Source organism: Raphanus sativus, chromosome 8 (genome assembly GCF_000801105.2).
Source record: "Raphanus sativus cultivar WK10039 chromosome 8, ASM80110v3, whole genome shotgun sequence".
In the NCBI taxonomy this organism is placed as follows: Eukaryota; Viridiplantae; Streptophyta; class Magnoliopsida; order Brassicales; family Brassicaceae; genus Raphanus; species Raphanus sativus.
In genome coordinates, this window is record NC_079518.1 from 18,346,821 (window position 1) to 18,369,938 (window position 23,118).

Below are 23,118 nucleotides of genomic sequence, written 5' to 3' on the forward strand. Positions count from 1 at the left end.
CTTTTCGAAATGGGTAGAAGCCGAATCATACGCAAGTATAAAGGACGCACAAGTCGAAAATTTCGTATGGAAAAACATTATCTGCAGGCACGGAATCCTATACGAGATAGTAACGGATAACAGATCCCAGTTCATCTCTACCCGCTTCGAAGCATTTTGCGAAAAATGGAAGATACGATTAAACAAATCAACTCCCAGATATCCGCAATGCAACGGGCAGGCAGAAACAATCAATAAGACCATCCTCGACAGACTTAAGAAACGCCTGGACGAAAAGAAAGGGAGATGGGCGGAGGAACTCGAAGGAGTCCTTTGGTCACACCGCACAACTCCGAGACGAGGAACGGGAGAAACACCCTACGCCCTCGTGTACGGCACCGAATACATGATTCCGCGGAAGTCGAATTTCCCGGGATCCGTAGACGGCTTCTCCTAGAACGGGAAGAAATAAACAATGCCATGCTGTTGGATAACCTCGATCTCATCAACGAACAACGGGATCGAGCCCTAGCCCGAATCCAAAACTATCAACATGCAGCCGCAAAATACTATAACTCCAACGTCCGAAATTGTCGATTTCACGTAGGAGACTTAGTTCTGCACAAAGCTTTCCAGAACACTGCTGAACGAAACGCAGGAAAGCTAAGAGCCAACTGGGAAGGACCATATAAGATTATAAAAGTCGTCCGGCCTGGTTCCTACGAAATCGAAAACATGCAAGGTGTGAAAATCCCAAGAACTTGATCATCATGCATCTCAAAAAATACTATCACTAAAACATCGCGATCAAAGAACTACGAGGTGGCTTGATCCCCGAAAATGGGTACGTAGGCAACTCGCTAACCGGCGGGTTCAGCTATCCTCCCCAATTAAAAAGGGGGGGGGAGCGGGGTGCGTATATTCGTATACTCCCACGACTGTCAAAATTTTACGGAAACTCCGGATTTTCAAAACTCTTCAACAACGATTATCACATCCAGAAATCGTCACTCATCTAAACTACACTATTAAAAAGCCCGTAACTCTTTTATGGCATAAGAAAAATCCGTTCACCACACTGCGAGACGTCGCTTCATGCCCGAATAGATTTTTTCTCGTAAAAACTTTTAAAAATAAAACGCCTATAGAACGGCACCATGTCTTTGTTGCTGATCACAACAAATGAACTCTAACGTCCTAAACAGACAAGCCACCTAAGGGTAGGCTCCCTTACATCCGACCAGGATACCATAGCGCGCTATACAAGAAAATCGAAATTTCTTCTGAGCGCTTCGTAAAGGAAGTAGCTCCAACTCGTATCCAGACAAATCATAATAAGCCGATAACACTTTGCGGATTTTAAAAACGGTACGAGTCAGGTTAAAATCGCAAACAGGCAAAATGAGAGCCGATTTGTCATTGCAAAGCCTCAGTCCGAACGTAAACCTAGGTCTTGCCCTAAACCCAGTCTTGCTGGTACCTAACATCTCATAGGCATAGTATCGACACCTGATACGAGATCCCAAAAGTTGTCTCTTCACTAAAATTCGTCTGTTTTACGAACCTCCGCGGAAATTCATAAACTGCAGAAAAACTCGCTCTGAACACGCGATAAATATGGTGATAATCTGAGAAGTAGGAATGAGACGACAACTCATACCCTATCTCTCAAACTTTGACATACGGAAGTTCACATAAATATGCAAATCCGAATTTTCATTAATTAAAAACCGCAACGCGGTAGGATTCAAAGCCACAAGTGGCCAGTCCCGAAGATAAAAACACGGCCTTAAAAGGCCGGAACAAACACAAACTCATAAAACGCTTAAACCAAAAGACCACAACCTTAAACCTAGACGTCCCCTTCACCTGCCTCACTCGCAGCCTCTTCATCACCATCTTCTCCAGTCACCGAACCGGGCTTCTCGGCATCCTCCGCAGATCGCTCCAAGACGCACTCAGATCGCAGATCAGACAGCAGAAGCTCGAAAGTCCTGTCCACGGATCCCAACTCGGACCTGCGGGCCGACAAGCTATCTTCCTCAGACTGAAGAGACAAAGAGGGATCGTCTTTAAGCGCATGAATAACCGCCATCCCACCACCAATGCTCGCTGAGATCAGATCCCTGCGGTAAACAAGCTCTAAGGAGCTCAGGATCTCAGCAAAACCCGCCAAACGGGACTGGAACCCGGCACGCAAAGCAGTCATGGCGTCATCCGCACTGCGACGCATCAGGCCCTCCCTAGTCTCGATCTGGTGCTGGAGTCGACGAACCTCCGAAGCCTTTGCCTTCCTGGTTTTCTTCTCCTTGATCAAAGCACTCGCGGTTTTCTCAAGATCTCTCTCAAGCTCGCCGACCTGCCCCTCAAGCCTAGACACCTTAGCAGTGCAGGAGTCCGTCAACGCCGTCATTGTACTTTGGACTTCGGATAGTTGGCCCTGCGCTTCTCCGAGCTCCCTGGCAAGCGGGCGGCCTCAGTACTGCAATCCCCAATCATCACGTCGATCAGAGATATGAACTGTGGGGAGAAAAGTCGTGTTAATAAGCATAAAATCAAAACGGAAGGACAAGTTAAAATCTGAACAACATACCTTTCCGCGTAGAACAGGTGCAATACACAATCCCTCCGGCAGCGGAGGACCTCCCTCGACAGGTGCCACACACTTCCTCTTCCGAGACCGAGAGACCGGGATAGCACTTGCCGCTCGCAACCATAGAACGATCTCCTTCTTGGCAGGAGGAACGGGTTCAACAGCCTCCTCCTTGTCTTCAACGATGATCGGAACGGACAACGATCCCAGAGCCTGGGATGGAACTTCTAGAGACAGCATCTCGAAGCGCCCTTCGATCTCGGGAAAAATTGGAACCTTCGAACCGAAAGCTGGGCGTCCGTCGCGGCAGGAGAGGATGATTTCTCTTCAGTGGTCTGGGTGATTTCCTTCTCGGCCTTGCGACGAGCCATCCTCTCGCGGAACGAAAGGAAGCCACCAACACAAGTAGGCTCAGGTGCAGATCCATCAACTGGGGCCGGCGGAGCTTCAACCATTTCAGCATCTGAGTTCATCTTGCCATCTTGAGAGGAAGACATCTTGAGAGAGAATTTGAGAGAAAGAAAAGAGAGGAGGTGTGAAAGAAATGAAGGAGAAAAACTCAATACTTATAAGATTGTGGTTGCATACTATTCAAAAAAAAAAAAAAATTCGTATACTTTTACGAATTTACGAATACAAACTTCGTCAAAAGAAACGACTATCTTGTCCGATTCACCTAAACATACGTTTGAATCTTCCGACGATTCTAACGTACTGGGGGGCTAACTGTTGGGGTCAAAAACCGTCGTTACGAAGTTAGTATCGAAACATTCGATAAAATAAATTTTATTTTATTTTTACGAAAGAAAATCGTAAAAATAAAATATCTTGTGAAAAGTTCCGCAGATTAAACAAAGTTCTCGTCAAAACGCGATCGTCGAAGATAACAAAAGAATCGTCGAAACACGAGAATAGGAACTTGATAATCGCAGGATCATACGAAGCTTGGTCGCTATGACGATCGAGCTCATACGCAAGCTCGGTCGCTATAGCGACCGAGTTCATACGCAAGCTCGGTCACTATAGCGACCGAGCTCATATAGCGACCGAGCTCATACGCAAGCTCGGTCGCTATAACGACCAAGATCGGGAACAAGCTCGGTCGCATTAGCGACCAATCTCCATACGAAGCTTGGTCGCTATAGCGAGCTGCGGACCAAGTTCGGTCGCTATAGCGAGCGAGTATCCGTGCATCAATCATTTTCCGAAACGTCCAAAGTCTTCCAAAACGACGATACGACATAAAACTATGCATTCTCGACTATCCGTATATCCGTTCTCCTCGACCCACGACTATCCGTTTCTTGATCTCTCGATCAAATGGAATCGTCCGTTTGGTTTACGATAAAACCGCGGAAACTTAACCGTATCCTAAAAATCATAAAAAGTCTCGAATCAAAAATACGGCCAAAAAGAGGTCCTAAACTTGATTCGAGACCCACTTGCGATTTCTTAAAAACCCATAAACCTTATGACGGTTTATGCTTGGTGGATAAGCATCAGTTTCCGCGGAAAAAATGGAAACTTTCTGCAGATAATCATGAAGATCGGAAAAAATGGAATATTCCCATTTTTTGACTATGACGGCTTAAGGGCAAATGGGGGAAGCGTAAACCGACCTTGGAGGGAGTATATAAGGAGTTCAAGGCGAGAGGCATAGAGGCATCACTTTTTCCAGAGCAACTTAGCACTTAGAGCAATTTAGGCAACTTTCCGTTTTTGTTTTCGAGCTGCGACTCAATTAGGTTTAGCCACCTTCGTGTATTAGAACTAGGGATCTCGCCGACAGCTCTCATAGCCGAAGCACGTTACGTTGTTGTTGTTACGCTTATATGCAGATTCGGAATAAAATCTTTCTTGCTCTCTTTTTACGATTTTTATTTTTTATTTTCTGTTATTGTCGTGTTCTGATTGCTTGACGTGTGGTTTCTCAGAAATCCGGGACCTTCTGGGAAATTAGGGTTTTCCTAGTTTCCTTATTTATACGAAATATTGACGGTGCGAATTTCGGTTCCCACACTCTTTCGTCGACCGACACCACCCACCCGATATTGATCGATACCACATCGATTACATCAATAGATACTCAGCCGCTAGATATGGTTGCAACACTTATTCTCATATAGGACGAGAATGGAAACATGCATGACCAAGATGATCATCTGCATAGTGCATCATGTCTTAGGATAGATGATGATGGGGCTGTAATCCCGATCCCAGATATTTTTCAAATGTCAGAGCTGTCGTTCAAATGTCAACAGATATTTTTCTTAAAAAGATCAGGAACTAATAAAAAAGAAGGGAGGGAATAAACCACCATGAGATATTGTGCATTTAAACAGTTATCCTTTTTTTAGAAGAATATATGTATGTAATTAATTCAGAACAAAATGTAAAGACTGGCACATATATAAATAAGTATTCTCCTATACTCATAGATTAATAATATTCCTTCAATCCAATCTTTTATCCAAACAGCTTGATAGATAAAAAATGAATAATTGTTCTTTTGTTTTTCTTTTAACTATTTTCTTATTTGTTGAACTGAACAGAGCTGTGTGTCACAAAAATACTCTAGCATTTCAAAACAACCTAGCTAAGAGTCATAGCACTCTCGAAGTCCACTGCAAATCTAGAGATAACGATCTAGGCGTCCACCTTGTAAAATTCAATGATCCTGCATACACGTTTAGGTTCGGCGATAATATATTCATAAGGACAAAATGGGATTGTGATCTACGACAAGGGCCTAAAATGGAGTATTCCCAAAGCTTTAGAGCCTATGATGGAGGAGCCATTCGTAAATGCAACGAAACAGACACATGGATTTCCAAAGATGATGGTATTTACTTGTGGGTAAATGGTAAACCAGTGGGAAATAAAATTGATTGGATTAAAAAATAAAAATAATAGCTAGTAAGCTGATTGTTAATTTCGTTTAGTGAGTTAAATAAAAATCATCTTTTGATTTGGGATAAAATATATTAATAAAATATTTCTTCTTTTGAGATTTATTCCATAATGTTCAACCATGTTATGGAATTAAAAATGGAGAAAACCACCAATATAATTCTGAACATCTTAAAAAGGACAAAAAACTTTAACTCATATATGAGTAATTTAAATCTCCAACTTTTGAATAGGCCTGGGCATTAGGGTCTTAATCGGATTTCGGTTTTATCCAATCGGATTTATCAAAATCAGCCCCATTCGGATTATTTGAAAGTTCGGTTCGGGACTGGTTCGGGTTCTATCGGGTTCGGGTCGGGGTTAGTAAATCTTCAAAGAACCGGTAAACCCAATGTACTTTCTGATTCGGGTCCCAATCGGTTCTTCGGTTCAAAAATATCTGATTTGTACCTACTTTGTATTTGTTTTGGTTTTTAAATACCAAATTTGTACCTTTTTGTAACTCTAAAACATAAGTAAAATCGATTTAAAAATAAGAAAGGAACATCAACCATTATCATTTAAAATCACGAAAAGAAAACATAATTATTGATAAAAAGAAAACCAAATAAATGAAATCATAAAACGAACACCATGACCTCATGAAATGAGAAACATTGTTTAATGAAAACAAAATCTAAATCTAAATATTTCAAAATTCAACAGCCACCTTTAACCATCAACGTTTATGTAATAGAACTACCAACTTTTATGTAATAGATAAATATTTCAGATGCTCAACATATCTTATTGTATTTTGAATACATATTAGGAATTGAGATCATGTTTGGTATAATATCTTTCTGAGGTTTTGAATGTTTCGGGTTCTATCGGATATCCATTTAGATTCGGGTTCGGTTCGAATAATATCCATAACCCGAAATACCAAAAAACAAGACCCATTCGGTATTTATGTCGGGTTCGGATCGGTTCGTTACCGGATCGGATTCAGTTCGGATTTTCGGGTTCGGTTTATTTGCCCAGCCCTACTTTTGAATATATGCCATTTTTATCTTGTTTTTACGTCGACTCAACAAATTTAACTTAACAAAAATCAACTGTTAACTTTGATAAATAAACATTTAACGTCGTTTAAGTATATTAGTTCTAACTAATTAAAAAGTACAATAGCATTAAGAGAAATTAGTTATAATGACTCTAATTATACATCAAATTACTAGGCTAACTCTTATAACTTCGTAATTATTAGAATAACACAACTATTAAGTAAAACGACAAAAAAACCTGTATCTTAGTTTACCATTATAAATCTTTTTTTGGATCAAAAGATTTTATTATTTTCTAAAAATAAAAAAACCTGTATCGGGTGAAGATGACTGAAGAAATAAAGAACACTGATGAACAAGAGAGAGAGAGAGAGAGAGTGAAACGAGATTGAAAGAGAAACAAGAGAGAAAATGATTTCTTGATACATTGTTGTGATGAGTTACAAACATATATAAAGGGAAACAAATCCCACAGGAAATAATAAACAAAGTATCCCATACAAATAAAAAACAAGCCTGTCTTGGGCAGAGATGGCACAGATGATCAGAGTGAGAGGGACAGGTCCCAACGGTTGGAAGGACCACATACTCCTTAACCAAACCTATGACCTTCTCCACTCGCCATTCTCTTCTATATTGGCGAGTCTCTTCTTCTTCTCTTCTTATCTCTTAAGTCTTCTCTTGATTTAAATATCCAACTTCCCTATCTTGCATTCCAACGAAGTCAATGTCGGTCACGACGAAATCAATGTCGGAAAGTCCGCAGAAAGTATTTCTCGGAATAAAAAGTCTCGTATAATTTGAAAAAAATTTCATACGACATCGTCCTCAAATTAGAATATCCAATCTATTTCAACGAACAACTCTCGGGAAACAAACGGCAAAACGAAAAAAGGTCGGAGCTTGGTCTTACCAGGACAACTCGCCATGGGGGTGAGCTCAGTCTTCACAGTTCGCCCAAGGACAAGCTCACTTTGTTCTCCTTTGATTCTAGATCAAAATGGCTTTCGTTTCGCCTCAATCGGAGTTTTCTTTAAGATTTTACGAAGGAAACAAAGCCACTGTCCCGGTTGCAAACGCCCGGCGGCAGCAACCATCGCGAGGGTCAGCTCGCCCAAGTCACTTGACCTAGGGTAAGCTAACTTTGTTCCCCTTTGTTCTCCTTTGATTCTAGATCAAAATGACTTTCGTTTCGCCTCAATCGGAGTTTCCGTTGAGATTTTACGAAGGAAACAAAGTCACTGTCTCGGTTGCAAACGCCCGGCGCCTGCAACCATCACGAGGGTCAGCTCGCCCATTTTACTTGACCTAGGGCAAGCTAACTTTGCCCCCCTTGTTGTCCTTTGATTCTAGATCAAAATGGCTTTCGTTTCGCCTCAATCGAAGTTTCCATTGAGATTTTACGAAGGAAACAAAGTCACTGTCTCGGTTGTAAACGCCCGGCGCCTGCAACCATCACGAGGGTCAGCTCGCCCATGTCACTTGACTTGGGGCAAGCTAACTTTGTTTCCCTTTGAGTCTAGATCAAAATGACTTTAGTTTCGCCTCAATCAGAGTTTCCATTGAGATTTTACGAAAGAAACAAGACGCATGTCACGACCCCGGGCGCCGTCGGCTGCGCCCACGCCACGGCCCCGGGCGCCGGCGGCTGCGCCCACGCCATGGCCCCGGGCGCCGGTGGCTGCGCCCATGCCACGGCCCCGGGCGCCGGCGGCAGCGACCACGTCACGGCCTCGGGCGCCGGCGAGGCCAATCTAATCCCGGCCTGTCCAACTTAGATCAATTCCCGTGTCTTCCATATGGTCATGTCATCCCAGCTACGGACCTAGTGTCTCTCGGTTCATCTCGATTGGAGTTATCGTCGAAGTTTTACGACTAAAACTGAGAAGGCTGGTTTTCTCGTAAAGTGTATCGTGTAAAACAAGAACGATCGACTTGAACATCGATTATTTAAACTATAAGATTTATTCTACGAGAAAGACAATCTTTCCGAGAAATCGTGTAAACGTTCAAAGGCCTGAAACTTACCCCAGGACTCACTTACGATTTTAAGGATTCAGGCCCAACAAAGCTATGACAGTTTAGTCTATTTCCCGAAAAATAGGATAAACGTCAAGCTTCCGATAAATGTAAAAGTTTTAAGATAATTATGAAGATGGACGAAAAATGGAATATTCCCGAAAAGAGATAAACTTGGGCCCAAAGGCGAAAGAGTAGAAGGGCCACCGACCTAAGATATGTATATAAGGAGGGCTGGAGCAGAAGAAGAGGGGGAGGAGAGCAGATCCGAGATTTTAGATTTAGAGAACTTAGAACTTAGGTAGTTAGACTAGCAAGGCAGGACCTAGAACGTGTGGCCGCCTTTTGTTCTATATTTATCTTGTCCACAGACCTTTGCTCCTCTCGGAAGGATCTAACTATTTTTTACTTAGAGTTCCACACATTGAAACCCTAGGCATTATTCTCGGCATGCCTGTTTCTATGACCAACGCTCATACTAGACGAACTCCGCCACGCAGTTCGATCTCTTGTTCAATTCTTTCTAACTGAACTACGTCCGACTTGATCCTCGAAAGGGGTACATAGGCATCCTTTCATAAACCACCATGAGATATTGTGCATTTAAACAGTTATCCTTTTTTAGAAGAGTATATGTATGTAATTAATTCAGAACAAAATGTAAAGACTGGCACATATATAAATAAGTATTCTCCTATACTCATAGATTAATAATATTCCTTCAATCCAATCTTTTATCCAAACAGCTTGATAGATAAAAAATGAATAATTGTTCTTTTGTTTTTCTTTTAACTATTTTCTTATTTGTTGAACTGAACAGAGCTGTGTGTCACAAAAATACTCTAGCATTTCAAAACAACCTAGCTAAGAGTCATAGCACTCTCGAAGTCCACTGCAAATCTAGAGATAACGATCTAGGCGTCCACCTTGTAAAATTCAATGATCCTGCATACACGTTTAGGTTCGGCGATAATATATTCATAAGGACAAAATGGGATTGTGATCTACGACAAGGGCCTAAAATGGAGTATTCCCAAAGCTTTAGAGCCTATGATGGAGGAGCCATTCGTAAATGCAACGAAACAGACACATGGATTTCCAAAGATGATGGTATTTACTTGTGGGTAAATGGTAAACCAGTGGGAAATAAAATTGATTGGATTAAAAAATAAAAATAATAGCTAGTAAGCTGATTGTTAATTTCGTTTAGTGAGTTAAATAAAAATCATCTTTTGATTTGGGATAAAATATATTAATAAAATATTTCTTCTTTTGAGATTTATTCCATAATGTTCAACCATGTTATGGAATTAAAAATGGAGAAAACCACCAATATAATTCTGAACATCTTAAAAAGGACAAAAAACTTTAACTCATATATGAGTAATTTAAATCTCCAACTTTTGAATAGGCCTGGGCATTAGGGTCTTAATCGGATTTCGGTTTTATCCAATCGGATTTATCAAAATCAGCCCCATTCGGATTATTTGAAAGTTCGGTTCGGGACTGGTTCGGGTTCTATCGGGTTCGGGTCGGGGTTAGTAAATCTTCAAAGAACCGGTAAACCCAATGTACTTTCTGATTCGGGTCCCAATCGGTTCTTCGGTTCAAAAATATCTGATTTGTACCTACTTTGTATTTGTTTTGGTTTTTAAATACCAAATTTGTACCTTTTTGTAACTCTAAAACATAAGTAAAATCGATTTAAAAATAAGAAAGGAACATCAACCATTATCATTTAAAATCACGAAAAGAAAACATAATTATTGATAAAAAGAAAACCAAATAAATGAAATCATAAAACGAACACCATGACCTCATGAAATGAGAAACATTGTTTAATGAAAACAAAATCTAAATCTAAATATTTCAAAATTCAACAGCCACCTTTAACCATCAACGTTTATGTAATAGAACTACCAACTTTTATGTAATAGATAAATATTTCAGATGCTCAACATATCTTATTGTATTTTGAATACATATTAGGAATTGAGATCATGTTTGGTATAATATCTTTCTGAGGTTTTGAATGTTTCGGGTTCTATCGGATATCCATTTAGATTCGGGTTCGGTTCGAATAATATCCATAACCCGAAATACCAAAAAACAAGACCCATTCGGTATTTATGTCGGGTTCGGATCGGTTCGTTACCGGATCGGATTCAGTTCGGATTTTCGGGTTCGGTTTATTTGCCCAGCCCTACTTTTGAATATATGCCATTTTTATCTTGTTTTTACGTCGACTCAACAAATTTAACTTAACAAAAATCAACTGTTAACTTTGATAAATAAACATTTAACGTCGTTTAAGTATATTAGTTCTAACTAATTAAAAAGTACAATAGCATTAAGAGAAATTAGTTATAATGACTCTAATTATACATCAAATTACTAGGCTAACTCTTATAACTTCGTAATTATTAGAATAACACAACTATTAAGTAAAACGACAAAAAAACCTGTATCTTAGTTTACCATTATAAATCTTTTTTTGGATCAAAAGATTTTATTATTTTCTAAAAATAAAAAAACCTGTATCGGGTGAAGATGACTGAAGAAATAAAGAACACTGATGAACAAGAGAGAGAGAGAGAGAGAGTGAAACGAGATTGAAAGAGAAACAAGAGAGAAAATGATTTCTTGATACATTGTTGTGATGAGTTACAAACATATATAAAGGGAAACAAATCCCACAGGAAATAATAAACAAAGTATCCCATACAAATAAAAAACAAGCCTGTCTTGGGCAGAGATGGCACAGATGATCAGAGTGAGAGGGACAGGTCCCAACGGTTGGAAGGACCACATACTCCTTAACCAAACCTATGACCTTCTCCACTCGCCATTCTCTTCTATATTGGCGAGTCTCTTCTTCTTCTCTTCTTATCTCTTAAGTCTTCTCTTGATTTAAATATCCAACTTCCCTATCTTGCATTCCAACGAAGTCAATGTCGGTCACGACGAAATCAATGTCGGAAAGTCCGCAGAAAGTATTTCTCGGAATAAAAAGTCTCGTATAATTGAAAAAAATTTCATACGACATCGTCCTCAAATTAGAATATCCAATCTATTTCAACGAACAACTCTCGGGAAACAAACGGCAAAACGAAAAAAGGTCGGAGCTTGGTCTTACCAGGACAACTCGCCATGGGGGTGAGCTCAGTCTTCACAGTTCGCCCAAGGACAAGCTCACTTTGTTCTCCTTTGATTCTAGATCAAAATGGCTTTCGTTTCGCCTCAATCGGAGTTTTCTTTAAGATTTTACGAAGGAAACAAAGCCACTGTCCCGGTTGCAAACGCCCGGCGGCAGCAACCATCGCGAGGGTCAGCTCGCCCAAGTCACTTGACCTAGGGTAAGCTAACTTTGTTCCCCTTTGTTCTCCTTTGATTCTAGATCAAAATGACTTTCGTTTCGCCTCAATCGGAGTTTCCGTTGAGATTTTACGAAGGAAACAAAGTCACTGTCTCGGTTGCAAACGCCCGGCGCCTGCAACCATCACGAGGGTCAGCTCGCCCATTTTACTTGACCTAGGGCAAGCTAACTTTGCCCCCCTTTGTTGTCCTTTGATTCTAGATCAAAATGGCTTTCGTTTCGCCTCAATCGAAGTTTCCATTGAGATTTTACGAAGGAAACAAAGTCACTGTCTCGGTTGTAAACGCCCGGCGCCTGCAACCATCACGAGGGTCAGCTCGCCCATGTCACTTGACTTGGGGCAAGCTAACTTTGTTCCCCTTTGAGTCTAGATCAAAATGACTTTAGTTTCGCCTCAATCAGAGTTTCCATTGAGATTTTACGAAAGAAACAAGACGCATGTCACGACCCCGGGCGCCGTCGGCTGCGCCCACGCCACGGCCCCGGGCGCCGGCGGCTGCGCCCACGCCATGGCCCCGGGCGCCGGTGGCTGCGCCCATGCCACGGCCCCGGGCGCCGGCGGCAGCGACCACGTCACGGCCTCGGGCGCCGGCGAGGCCAATCTAATCCCGGCCTGTCCAACTTAGATCAATTCCCGTGTCTTCCATATGGTCATGTCATCCCAGCTACGGACCTAGTGTCTCTCGGTTCATCTCGATTGGAGTTATCGTCGAAGTTTTACGACTAAAACTGAGAAGGCTGGTTTTCTCGTAAAGTGTATCGTGTAAAACAAGAACGATCGACTTGAACATCGATTATTTAAACTATAAGATTTATTCTACGAGAAAGACAATCTTTCCGAGAAATCGTGTAAACGTTCAAAGGCCTGAAACTTACCCCAGGACTCACTTACGATTTTAAGGATTCAGGCCCAACAAAGCTATGACAGTTTAGTCTATTTCCCGAAAAATAGGATAAACGTCAAGCTTCCGATAAACGTAAAAGTTTTAAGATAATTATGAAGATGGACGAAAAATGGAATATTCCCGAAAAGAGATAAACTTGGGCCCAAAGGCGAAAGAGTAGAAGGGCCACCGACCTAAGATATGTATATAAGGAGGGCTGGAGCAGAAGAAGAGGGGGAGGAGAGCAGATCCGAGATTTTAGATTTAGAGAACTTAGAACTTAGGTAGTTAGACTAGCAAGGCAGGACCTAGAACGTGTGGCCGCCTTTTGTTCTATATTTATCTTGTCCACAGACCTTTGCTCCTCTCGGAAGGATCTAACTATTTTTTACTTAGAGTTCCACACATTGAAACCCTAGGCATTATTCTCGGCATGCCTGTTTCTATGACCAACGCTCATACTAGACGAACTCCGCCACGCAGTTCGATCTCTTGTTCAATTCTTTCTAACTGAACTACGTCCGACTTGATCCTCGAAAGGGTACATAGGCATCCTTTCATAAGGTCCAGTCCCAAATCTTTAAACCTTTTTCATATCTTCTTCGTCTTTTGTTATTGAGCTGCGTCTAGATTAGGTTTAAGGTTGTGAGACGGCTAAAACTAGGAAAATCGCCAACAGTTCTTGCGGTCAATGCTTTTACAATCTTTTGTAATCATCACAACGCTCTTACGTGAACCCGGACCTCAAGGAAAGTAGGGCTTTCTTTGCTTTCCTCCATATTTATTCATTAAAATCGACGGTGTGAATTTCGGTTCCCACAACGACGAACCCTAACTCACATCCATCTTTATCGTGTTTTATGGCATCGAAGGATGTGAAGACGAGCGATACTCAAGCTAAACAAGTGAGTGAAGGGGTTAAAGCTTTGCAACGGACGTAACCGAGATGATTAAAGGTTACTTCTCCATGGCACATCCAAACTGGAAAAATACGCCGATCTACATCAGAAAGACGTGGTTCAAAATTTATATATATATATATATATATATATATATATATATATATATATATATATATATATATTTTTTAATAAAATATTATTAATTTAATTTTTTTTTCTTGCAGCAAAAGTATCATTGGTCTCTGAGTGTCAGTGAGAAGGTGAGGAAAGCGTTTTACGCGAAGGAGAAAGTTCGTTTGTTGGGCACGGTCTCCAACTGAAAGGGTGACTGGATCGTGAAGGGGTATGTGCGTGGCAAACCCGCTGAGCTTACCACGGATGTTTGGGATGGCCTCATCTGTTAGTGGAAGGATCCTGACTCCATGAGAGTCGCCCAGGCTTGCTCTACCTTCCATAACACGGTAGATGAGCACGGCCACGAGCCGATGCAACAATCTACAGGCCAAAAACCCCACGCCGGTGTCCGTTTGGAAATGGTAATTAAATATTTAATTTTTAATTAATTTTTAATATATATATTTATATTCTAATAACTTTCTTAAATGTTTTTTAGGCCAAAGAGATGGCCTAAAAATTTCAATCTAAACCTTGAGAGAAACCTACAGACAATACCAGTTGATCTCCCTCAAATTACCCTAAGGAGTGATTTAATTTCTCTCAAATAAGAGGTCAAATTGTAGCACTTAGGGATCGAATCCATAGAGAGATATGGCACACAATAGATCTAATAGTTATATGATTAAGCTAGGCTAATAAGTTATAAAGCACTAAAAATAGTAAACTAGGTCGAACAAGATAGTTGTTCTAAAGAGAGTTTTTTATGGAAGGAAGGTTTGCTAGTTCTAGGATTTCTATTTAGGTTATCAGGATTATAATGATATAAAGACTGAAATTGCATTCAAGATATCTGAGAACTCAACAAAGGAAATAGCCTATCAACTTCCGTATTTTTAGACTATCTATTGTTTACATCTTCAAACCTCAGCTTCCGCTTGTTGGTCTGAAGAAAGTGTCGATCGATGACTCTATAAGAGTATCGATCGATACACATTTCGTCGCGTCGACGATTGGTCGATAGGATTATAATTCGATGCGCTCTAGAGAAGCTTTAAGATCTGGTCGAATAATGTTCACTAGGTTTTCTAGATCAGCTGTCGCTTGTTTCTGTCAATCCTAGCTCAAGAGAATTAAATCAGGAAGTAAATCATGCTGTCGCTTGCACCTAACTATCCTATGATCACGGTTCTAGTTCGCGACTCTAGAACACAAGCAATAAGAGAAATTCTATTGATTGATATCTAACAACTTAGAAATTCTATATTTGGGGCTAATCTCTCATAACCTATCTGAACCCTAAACTTAACAAGTGGATCTATTCAGACATTATATTTGTCATAGAAAACCATAGATGAATATATATAAAATATAAAGCAATAGATAATAAAACCAAAGGAGTTCCAAAAGGTCTATTAAGGAGTTCCTTTTTTCTCTACTAACTAAGAACAATGAATAAAGCTTAGAAGAACATAGATAGCTTAGCCGTCAACAAAGGCTTAGAAATCACATAAATAAGGGTTTAGGTCGTGCAAGGGCATCTTGGAAATTTGTGGTAACTTCTGGGTTTCAGTCGGTCATGAAATATAATCGGCACTTGTTCTGGCGTCACCATCAATCGATACCAAGGCTGTGCTGTCGATCGATGGTCTTTCATCTCCTCGACAGCTTCTTCTCGCGAGGAAGACTGGCCACTCTGCAGTAAAATGGGCATAATTGTAGATCTAACCGTTGGATTGACATCAAACTGGTGGAATTGGAAAGCTAACTCAAAGCTCTATCTCGTGTCAAAATATCAGCTCAATCAAACCATCGGAAGGTCTCCATCTATATAAACATCTGATGTGTCTTTGCAGCTCTGCACTTCGAAAAGCTCTAAAAGATACCAAAATCACTATTTTCCTCAAAATCACTCATGAACCTGTACATATACTAAATAGACTCCAAAACATAATAATTATATCTTAGAACACTTATATACTATGGATAAAAGTGAGTAACATCCATGGTATATCAACTCCCCCAGACTTACCTTTTTGCTTGTCCTGAAGCAAAACAAATAGTAGTCTCTCTGAAAAAGGTTTGAAAACAGTAGGGACTCACATAATTTAAAATCACTACTCTCACTTCTGCAAATATGATAGGTGGAAGTGAGTCATTACTAACCTTGAAATGCTTTCAATATACAACACACTAGCTTAGTGACCATACCGTACAATCACACAACACTACTGATAGCCTAATGTACCCCTTTACTGACCTCATTTCTGCATAAGTATAGATGTGTAGGCTACATCTTGGGAGTATCGATAAAGCGACATATGAAATCTTACTCAAGCAAGTATCTGAACACACATGTAGTCTTCTCTGATCCCTTTCTTCCCTTTTTCCCTTTTCTCAGAATCCTATTATCTCAATTCTAATGAACAGTGATGCTGATGCAGTTCATCCACTACAGGAAATGTGGGTAGTAATAGCGGACGAAAAGCGCTATAATTCATTTTTAATAGCGTTTCCTTGGACGCTCTAACATCGCCCGTTATAAAAAGTCCGACCCTTTAATAGCGGTTTTCGGTTGTGCTATTATTAAGTTTATAACAATAGCGTTTTTGTGTTCGCAATTGTTAATATTTATAATAACGTTTAACAAATATTATTAGAACCTGATAATTTGATTTTTCTCAGTAGTAAAGATAGCAAATATTTCGTGTTATTAATTAGTTTTTTAATTATCCGAAAATCAATTAATAATAATTAGTGAATTGATTTTTTTAATAATTAATTCGAAAATATGAAATAAAAATAATTTAAATTATTAAAAATTCAAAAAACCAATATAATTATTTAAATCCCATAACACCACATTATCACTTTCATACAAATCATCACACACAAGTGCATACAACATTATTCACTATCGACACTTCAAACACCAGCAAGATATCTCTTTTGAATGGCATCGAGCACCTCCATCAAACTTCCACCTTCCTCAAAGTCTGAGCACCTTCATCAAGCTTCCACCAGAGATAACAAACAGAGCCACCCAATGAACAAGTAGATAAACCTGCAATATTAGGTGATAAAAAACAGAACCAGAGATTAGTCAGATACAAACAAGTGACAAAAAAAAAATAAACTCGGTAGGGAGGGACAAAGATACCAAACTTTGGGGAGATTGTCAAAGACATTGGAAGAGAGAGAGACAGCCCTAAGCATGGGCCTCCCGAAAGAGATGTAACTCTGGCCGTTGCCGTTGAAGTTAAGAGAGTTATCATCGGGTGCTCTCTTGTACTTGACAAACAAGTAGATACCATAAACGATCATGCCAAGTCCAGCAACAACCATAAGAAAGTTGAGTAATTTGAGCAAACACTCTAAACAAACAAATCAGACAAGCTTAAACAATATCTTGCAAACGTTTGGAGACAGTTTTGGCATACTCATCCCTCTTGGACTTCTGCAACACACATAATTAAAAAAAACGAATTTAAACTTCAAATCAAATCATATAAAGCATAAACTTCACTTCAGCCTATCATTGAGCAATTTCTTAGAACAAGCTTCCTGTAACAAGAACAAAATAAAATAAACACAGAGGGAATGAGAGACAGAGAACTGATCAGTTGTGGTTATGATGAGCGTGACGGTGGTGGTGGCGACTCTAGTGAAGACGGATCTGAGAATTAATCAATGGTTCCAAAAAAACATAATACAAACTGTCTTTTTATTTATTTATAGCTATAAAAAATCATCTAAGATTTAAATACTTTTATATCATAATTTAATATTTGAAATTTAAATTTTGTATTTAAAATATTAATTTATTTACGTAATTATAATTTATTTAAAATTAAGATTTAATATTTTATGATGTATATTAAGATGAGATGTGTGGTTTAGGGATTAGGGTTTTGATTTAGGATTAAGTATGTGATTTGAGTTTTAGAATATACATGGAATCTAAATCTGAAGTTTTTATTATAAGTTTGTAAAGATTGGATTTATGATTTTGTATATAGAATTTAAGTTTGGAGTATAAGGTATTAGATATTAGGTGTAGATTTAATATTTAATTCATTATGATTTAGAGGTCGAGAGTTTTGACAGTATAAGAGTTAGAATTGTATATAAAAGTTTGTCATTAAGATTTAGATTTGATGTTTGCTAAATTTTTAAAATTTATATTGGAAATTTATATTTAGTGGATCAATGGTTTATGTTTGAATATAGGAGTTAGGGTATAGAGTTTGATGGAGGATCTAAGGTTTACATTTAAGATTTTGAATGGATTTTAAAAAAATTAGATTTAAAGTTTAATTTTAAATTCTGGCTTTAAAATCTAAAAGAAAAAATTATTAAGAGATTTTATTTAGCATTTAAAATATCATTTTAGTTTGAATTTTAGGGTTTAGGGTATTAGATTTAGGGTATTGGATGGATTCGGGTTGCATTAGTATATTTATATTGAATTTGTTTTTGTATAAAGTTTAATAGTTAGATTTTAGGATTATATTTAGGGTTTAGGGGTTAAAATATATTTAGGGATTAGGGGTTAAAAATAAGTTTAACTAGTCACTTTGTTAAAATTATATATCCATAAATTTATAAATAGAAATGATAAAAAAAATTATAGTATATATTGCAATAAGATTAACAAATATAATTTACTCTAATAAAACACAAGTAAATCATAATATACATATGCTTTTCCAAAAGATACAAAACACACAAAATCAATACATGAAACACATGAACTCATTGCAAAATAGAACGGATAAACTGGTGATGAAATCTGGTATTGTTATTCTTGTTGCCATAGTGAAGTCTGCATAGAACCCATGGCAAGGAGGCTCTTTTTCAGGACAGTCTTCATGCTAATACATTTGAACCAATACCTGGACAACAGAATAGTAAGAACTCAAGTCTGAAGATCCTGTTGATTTGATTTTGTCCAGAATAAGCCTCTCAAATAGCAAGTTCAACACGTGCCAATGCTCTTGGGAACTCAGGCTCCAAGCATTCCAAAACACCGCAAAATTCAACCAGTCTAGAAAATCTGAACCGAGGCTCTACAGAGATATTCCCACAAAGTTAACAACAGTAAGAACAGTTGACATGAGTGCAGGTGGAAGGAGAAAGGAGTAGAAAAAAGTAACCACGTCTTTGTGGTCTTCCTCTAATGGAAAGTTGCTTTGAGACTAACGCACTGCCAATACAACAACACTAGAAGCAAGCACAAAGAAGAAAGTGACGAGCTAAACAGGAAGCACATTTTAAAATGGTCAGACTTGTTCCTTGGAGTTGCACTGATGTGTGGGTACTTTGGGCTCTCTAGCCTTTGTCAATTGATTCTCTGTTTCCATTGTTTTCCAGTTAATGTAACTAACAATCACGGGCTTCTACTCAAGCAACAATTGTGTCCTGTGATACCCTGAGACAGAACAGAAGATAAGCGAGAGTTTTCATTCAATGATAGTGGAGAACAAAAAAAAATAACTAAGCCAGTATTGTATCAAGAATAGAGCAAAGACAAACTAAAAAGAATAAAACAGATACCTTCGATCTCATGTTGTGCTAGAGGTCATAACTAAGAAGCTACATGATCCAACAACCCCTTATGAAACCTGTAAGGGAAGCGCACGATTAGGCTCACAAATTCAAGAAAAATTCATTACAAATGCCCAATGAATTATCAGAAACAGAATATGTTCGACAATCAAACTGTTAGATAAACCAGATTAGTTGTTTCCAATAATCCATCAATCAACGACCTATTAAACACATAAATGCATCCACCAATGTCAATCAGACTCTCTATGAAAGGACCCAACTTTAGTCGATGATAATAATTCTATAAACCCATCACTCGCCGCGTTCAATACGGCACGAGATTGCTATCAAAGATTAAAGAGCAACTCAAAGATTCAATCTTTACCCTGAAATCAGCCCGGAGAAACTTTGGCTCTGCCAAGAGGGAGGCTCATACTCAGAGAACGAGACATCTCCAGCGACCTGAACCATCAAAGCATGTTCCCCGCCGACCTGAACCATCGAAGCGGATGAGAGATATGGTGATGGTGGTGACGAGCTGGACTTTATTCTAAAAGGCCCCAACCACTCTTCAAAAATTCTTATATATCCTCGTCATAAAACCTTATTTATTTTCTATTTTCTTTTAAAACAAAATGTAAGTAAAAGACACGTAAACCCTTACTGAATCTACATAATTACAAACCCAACTGGGGCAACCCACCCAAACTCACACAAATCTGAATCTTTTCAATTATTAACCTATTTTAATTAAAAAAAATTCCTCAAAATATATTGATCGAAGAATATGGCGGCTCCGCCATCCTCGCTTCACCAGATTTTTCCTCAAAATTACAAGAAACGTCAATTCTCTAATTCTCAATTGTTCATTTTTTGTCGTCGGCGTTGTTTAACCAGGATCTATGTTCTGTTTTAGTCGGATTGATGGTTTTATGGTCGGAATTCTTATGGGCTTCATTGGACAGTGGGCAGAAGACGAAATCGAAACTTTTGATCAGTAGACGATTAAAACTGCAGTTCCTTGGGTAACTTTTTCTCATCTCTCTGTTAATTTTTTCACAGAAATTTTAATTTTTTTTTTCTGGATTTTCAGTAAACTGAGACTACCACTCGATTTTTGTTCATGTGGAAGTAAATTTTTCTTTGTTGCTCGGATTTTTCATCAATTAAAAGCTTTTATAACTGAGAAGAATTTGGATTTTTAGTATATTGTCTCAAGAATTTTTAGTTGAGTTATAATTCCCTAGAGGATTCTCTCTCTCTCTCTCTGTGCTCTTTCATGGGGGTTTGTAGTTTTGTTGATGAGGTTAAACCCTTTTGTAATAGGGAAGGGTACTTGATGGGAAAGACATAGGAGTGAAGGGTACTTGATGGGAAAGACATAGGAGTGAAGAATCTACCTCCGGGGAAAAAACGAGTGTAAGAACGAGGCCAAGTTGGTATCTAAAGTCCATCATTGAAATGTAGTTAATCTCTGGAGTTATTTCACACACGGAGACATTAAACTCTTGGTCTATGAGTACGTCGCAAATGAGAACCTCGACAAGGTCCTTTTCAGTAAGTTTCCTTTTCATTCTCTCAGCATTACTTTAATCCAGCTTTAGTGATATACTAGTGTAGCTTTAGTGATCTTGCAGTGTAGTTTCTGTTCTTTTCTCTATCCTTACAGTGCCTCTTCTTCTCGTGGTTTTGGGGTAAGGTCTTGGTTTTGTGATGCTCCATGATCTCTGTGCTTTCCTCGGGTTGATGTGGGAAAAGCTGGAACCATTGCAGGGTAAATCATCGTGGAAGATGAAACCGATTATGGCTCTCATGGGAGTGACGCTCTTGTACGTAAGCATGCTCCTCCGTCTTTCTCAGTGAATTAGTGATGAGGTTCTGTCTCTATTAATGTTAGTTTTGTTTATTGTATTCAGTTTCTTCCGGCGAATTTCGCAGAGGTGAGTCGAGGAAGACAAGAACTGGGTCGACCCATCTTTATCGACAAGGAACCGTATCAGGCTATCAGCAATAACCCGAAGTTTAAGCGGAGTAGTGAGATATCAAGTTTATTGCAGAGGCAAGCTGAAGAGACTACAAAATGCACATACAGTTTTATAATCGGATCAGACTAAATATAGAAAAAGATTTCAAAATATGCTATATTTAATTATATACTCAATTTTGATTTGTGTAGTTTTCATTATCTTCTTTAGATATGTGACACGTGCTCTTTTCATCTTTGAATAATTCCCTTTAAATATCTTTCATCTGAAAAAATTGTTCATATTAAATTGTTTTTATAAAATGTAGGATTAAAGTTTAAAAGATTTGTGTTCTGTGTAAGAGATATTAATTTAAAATAATAATATAAAAATACTCATGTAAACATACACACATGTGAAAATAATAATTTAAAATAATAATATAAAAAGTACTCATGTAAAAACGTGCATGTTTAAAAAAATCTTCTCGAAAAAACGTTCAATTTTTATATACAAAAATTTAATATTTTAGTTACACTTAGTAATTTTCAAGGTAGTAGTAATACTACCTTACACATAGGGGTGTCAAAATGGGTCAAATGGGTCAACCCAACCCATAACCCAAATGGGTTGACTGTTAAAGGGTCATGGGTCAACCCAATCCATTTATTAAATGGGTTGGATTGACCTATGACCCATTAAATTGAATGGGTCAGATGGATTAATGGTTGACCCATCAACCCAACATCTTTATAATGAATCATTTTTAAGTTAAGACCAATTTGATTGAATTAAAAAAAATATTTTTCTGCTTTTTTGGAAAATTGTGTTTTTCCGCTTTCGAAAGAAAATTACGTTTTTTCGGTTTTGGCGGGAAATTGCGTTTTTCGGTTTTGGCGGGAAATTGTGTTTTCTCGGTTCTGGCGGAAAATTGTTTTTCCCGGTTTTGGCGGGAAATTGTTTTTCCTATTTTGGTGAGAAATTGCGTTTACGGTTTGGGCGGGAAATTGCATTTTTCCGGTTTTGGCGGGAAATTGCGTTTTTCCGGTTTTGACATGAAATTATATTTCTCGTTTTTTGCGGAAAATTGCAATTTTTCTGTTTTGGCGGGAAATTGCGTTTTCCGGTTTTGGCGGGAAATTGTGTTTTTCTCGGTTTTGGCGGAAAATTGTTTTTCCCGGGTTTTGGCGGAAATTGTTTTTCCGATTTTGGCGGGAAATTGCGTTTTACGGTTTTAGCGGGAAATTGTATTTTTCCGGTTTTGGCGGGAAATTGCGTTTTTCCTGTTTTGACAGGAAATTATATTTCTCGGTTTTGCGGAAAATTGCAATTTTTTCGGTTTTTGCGGAAAATTGCGTTTTCCGGTTTTGGCGGGAAATTGCATTTTTCCGTTTTTGGCGGGAAATTGTGTTTTTCTCGGTTTTGGCGGAAAATTGTTTTTCCCGGTTTTGGCGGGAAATTGTTTTTCCGATTTTGGCGGGAAGTTGCGTTTTACGGTTTTGGCGGGAAATTTCATTTTTCCGATTTTGGCGGGAAATTGCGTTTTTCCGCTTTTGACAGGAAATTCTATTTCTCGGTTTTGGCGGAAAATTTCAATTTTCCGGTTTTGTCGGGAAATTGTTTTTTTCCGATTTTGGTGGAAAATTGCATTTCTGGTTGTGGCGGAAAATTTTGTTTTTCTGTTTTTTTGAGAATTTGTTTTTTGATTTTTTGATTTTTTGATTTTTTTTTTTAATTAAAATTTTTTAAATGGGTCAGATTTGACCCAACCCAATAGACCT

General features: G+C 38.6%; 3 long non-coding RNA genes across 4 annotated transcripts; 1 reads left to right on the plus strand and 2 right to left on the minus strand.

The window, feature by feature from the left end:
• Nucleotides 1-16,615: 16,615 nt before the first annotated feature.
• On the minus strand, nt 16,616-17,512 carry LOC108820824 (uncharacterized). The gene is made up of 3 exons (XR_001944401.2): nt 17,440-17,512; nt 16,984-17,280; nt 16,616-16,887 (listed from the first exon to the last, which is right to left on the minus strand). It is a non-coding gene; the product is annotated as an uncharacterized LOC108820824 (long non-coding RNA).
• Nucleotides 17,513-18,546: 1,034 nt separating this feature from the next.
• On the minus strand, nt 18,547-19,916 carry LOC130498429 (uncharacterized). Its single transcript, XR_008937324.1, has 4 exons — nt 19,759-19,916; nt 19,380-19,447; nt 18,980-19,254; nt 18,547-18,892 (listed from the first exon to the last, which is right to left on the minus strand). It is a non-coding gene; the product is annotated as an uncharacterized LOC130498429 (long non-coding RNA).
• Nucleotides 19,917-20,134: 218 nt separating this feature from the next.
• Nucleotides 20,135-21,558, plus strand: LOC130498875 (uncharacterized). Of its 2 annotated transcripts, XR_008937872.1 has the most exons (4): nt 20,136-20,398; nt 20,731-20,930; nt 21,073-21,202; nt 21,290-21,558. It is a non-coding gene; the product is annotated as an uncharacterized LOC130498875 (long non-coding RNA). The 2 variants fall into 2 exon arrangements; XR_008937871.1 differs by having other exon boundaries at nt 20,135-20,398; nt 20,731-21,202.
• The last annotated feature ends 1,560 nt before the right edge of the window (nt 21,559-23,118 follow it).